The sequence below is a fragment of the Budorcas taxicolor genome, chromosome 6, assembly GCF_023091745.1.
Source record: "Budorcas taxicolor isolate Tak-1 chromosome 6, Takin1.1, whole genome shotgun sequence".
Classification (NCBI taxonomy): domain Eukaryota; kingdom Metazoa; phylum Chordata; class Mammalia; order Artiodactyla; family Bovidae; genus Budorcas; species Budorcas taxicolor.
In genome coordinates this window covers 62950232-62953835 of record NC_068915.1, presented here as the reverse complement: position 1 = coordinate 62953835, position 3604 = coordinate 62950232, and the positions used below count along the sequence as shown (strand labels likewise).

The 3604-nt window shown below is 43.4% G+C and overlaps 1 pseudogene; it reads right to left on the bottom strand.

The window, feature by feature from the left end:
- Positions 1-1838: 1838 nt before the first annotated feature.
- Positions 1839-3260, bottom strand: LOC128049734 (heterogeneous nuclear ribonucleoprotein K-like; annotated as a pseudogene).
- Positions 3261-3604: the final 344 nt, after the last annotated feature.

The following is a 3604-nucleotide window of genomic DNA, read 5'->3' as shown; positions in this document are numbered from 1 at the left end:
GATAACATCTTCTTTTGAGAGTTGAATACTCTAAGGAAGAAATATGTTCAATTTGAGATGCCTGTGAGATAAGGGAAAACATGGAAATGAAGTAAGACATATTTGCAAAAAAACTATTTTGTGTGTGCTGCACTATGAGTGGGGAGCTGTGGTCTGGAAGCTGCATAACATATTAGTTTTTCATGCTGTGTAATAAATTAGGCTTTGGTTTTTCCAGTAGTCATGTATGGATATGAGAGTTGGACTATAAAGAAAGCTGAGCACCAAAGAATTGATGCTTTTGAACTGTGGTGTTGGAGAAGACTCTTGAGAGTCCTTTGGACTCTAAGGAGACCCAATCAGTCCATCCTAAAGGAGATCAGTCCTGGGTGTTCATTGGAAGGACTGATGTTGAAGCTGAGACTCCAATATTTTATCACCTGATGCGAAGAGTTGACACATTGGAAAAGACCCTGATGCTGGGAAAGACTGAGGGCAGGAGGAGAAGGGAACGACAGAGGATGAGATGGCTGGATGGCATCACCGACTCAATAGACATGGGTTTGGGTAGACTCTGGGAGTTGGTGATGGACAGGGAGGCCTGGCGTGCTGCGGTTCATGGGGTCACAGAAAGTCAGACACGACTGAGCGACTGAACTGAACTGAACAAATTATCACAGAATTCAGTTCAGTTCAGTTCAGTCACTCAGTCATGACCTACTCTTTGCATCCCCATGAATCGCAGCACTCCAGGCCTTCCTGTCCATCACAAACTCCCGGAGTTTACCCAAACTCATGTACATAGAGTTGGCGATGCCATCTAGCCATCTCATCCTCTGTCGTCCCCTCCTCCTGCTGCCCCCAATCCCTCCCAGCATCAGGGTCTTTTTCAATGAGCCAGTTCTTCATATGAGGTGGCCAAAGTATTGGAGTTTCAGCCTCAGCATCAGTCCTTCCAATGAACACCCAGATTGGATCCCCTTTAGGATGGACTGGTTGGATCTCCTTGCAGTCCAAGGGACTCTCAAGAGTCTTCTCCAACACCACAGTTCAAAAGCAGAAATTCTCCGATGCTCAGCTTTCTTCACAGTCCAACTCTCACATCCATCATGACTACTGGAAAAACCATAGCCTTGACTAGACGGACCTTTGTTGGCAAAGTAAACTCTCTGCTTTTTAATATGCTGTCTAGGCTGGTCATAACTTTCCTTCTAAGGAGAAAGCGTCTTTTAATTTCATGGCTGCAGTCACCATCTGCAGTGATTTTGGAGCCCCCAAAAATAAAGTCTGACACTATTTCCACTGTTTCCCCATCTATTTGCCATGAAGTGATAGGACCAGATGCCATGACCTTAGTTTTCTTTTTCTTTTTTTTGTCCGATTCACCAAATTTATTTTTAAAATCATAAAACTTTTCTTACAAAAGAGCATTACATTCTGCACACTGCTCTAAATAAATGCCAGGGGCATATGGACTACTGTTACTTTCCCTCCCTGTCCCACCACCCTAAATGTTACAGTGACCACAAAGCAAAGTGTTCATAATAATTACATGGGGGGACTTCTTTAAACCACCAACAATGAACAAAAATTAAAATTCACTCACTCTGCTGCTGCTTCAAAATTTCAATGTTAGTTTTTGCATACCCTCCCCCACCCCCACCCTGTTTGTAAAGAACTAAAACATTACATCTGGTGGACAGGAAAGATTTCACTACACCTCAAATGCAGAACACCTATGAAGCATAGGAATGTTGGCTATTTAAACAGAAGCAGATTAAAAAAAAAAAAAAAAGATGCAGGACTCCTTCAGTTCTTCACTAGCCTTGGAGAAACTTTCCAGAATACTGCTTCACACTATAAAAAAGAAAAAATATCTTGCATTAGAATCCTTCAACATCTCCATACTGCTTCATACTGTTCTGCAGCAAATACTGTGCATTCTGTATCTGGTCCTGTGTTCCTGGAATGGTAATGATCCGATCTTCAGATCCTTTTAAAGGCTCATCAATTTTGATCGAAGCTCCTGATTCATGATGGATTTGTTTAATCCACTGACCACCTTTGCCAATAATAGATCCAGCCAAATCTTTGGGAATAGTTACTTTTGTAGTAATAATAGGTCCACCAAGATCACCATATGAGCCACGACCCCCTGCATAGGAATAATCATATCCAGAGCCACCCTGTGGTTCATAAGCCATCTGCTTATGAACTCTGATGGGCTCCATGTATCTACTGCAGAGTCCCAGGTTTCATCAGCACTGAAACCAACCATGCCATCATAACGGTCTCCAGGTCTTCCTCTTCTGTCATAGGCCATTAGATCTCTTCCTCTTGGTGGTGGTGGTGGTGGAAGAGGAAGATTCCGAGCTCTACTATCTCCCCGGCCACCTCGTCCAGGAGAGGGTGGAGGAATTCCTTGACAAGAGCTCATATCATCATAATCTCTTCTGGAGGGAGGCATGGGACGCCCACCTCGACCAGGTGGCATTCTGTCAAAATCATCTCTTCCCCGCATGGGAAATCCCACAGGATGTCCACGGCGGTCATCAAACATCATTGTAAAACCACCATAATCATAGGTTTCATCATAAAAATTGGGATCATAAGGCTGAGTGCATCCTTTGATGGGAGACTCTCATATAATATCAAGGATGATCTTTATGCACTCTACAAACCTATCAAGTTTTCCTCCGATAAGAATGACTCTGTCAGTAGATTGAGGACAACATTTCTGGAAAAGCTTGATTGTTGTCTGAGTGTTCTCTTGAAGTTCTTTGATTTTAGCACCTTTGACTCCAATAATTCCTCCTGCCAGACTCTGATGAATCAAGTCTCAACTCGCAGTCAAAGTCACTTCCTTTATAGTGTTGGTAAGTTAAGCATTCCACAGCATCAGATTCGAGTGGGAGCTGGCTAGTTGCAGTGGGTGATGGCAACTGCAGGCCCTCTTCCAAGGTAGGGATGATTTTCTTCAGAATTTCTCCAATCGTTTCAATATCAGCACTGATACTCAATATGTGCTTGGGGTCACTGCTGTCTGGGACTGAAACACTGGCATTGTAGTCTGTACGGAGAGCCTTAATATTCTTGCCTCCTTTTCCAATCACTGCCCCAGCATTCTTGCTCTGAAGCAGAATGCATAATTCAACCATCTCATCAGTGTTTCTAGAGCTTTTAAAAGCTTGTTCCTCCTCCATATCTTCAGCAGGGTGTTTACCGAATTCGACATTGGTTTCCGCGTTGGGAAAGGTTTCTTCTGGCTGTTCAGTTTCCATTTTCTTGTATTCAAGGGACACACCAATCAATTATTAAATATATCCTTCCAGGGCAGAACTGAAGTGTTCTGGGCTGCACCAACTGACACCATAGTGCTGTAGTAGCCCGGCAAGTGTACCGTCCCTATGCCGCCGCCAATCTTAGTTTTCTGAATGTTGTGCTTTAAGCCAACTTTTTCACTCTCCTCTTTCACTTTCATCAAGAGGCTTTTTAGTTCCTCTTCACTTTCTGCCATAAGGGTGGTGTCATCTGCATATCTGAGGTTATTGGTATTTCTCCCAGTAATCTTGATTCCAGCTTGTGCTTCTTCCAGCCCAGCGTTTCTCATGATGTACTCTGCATA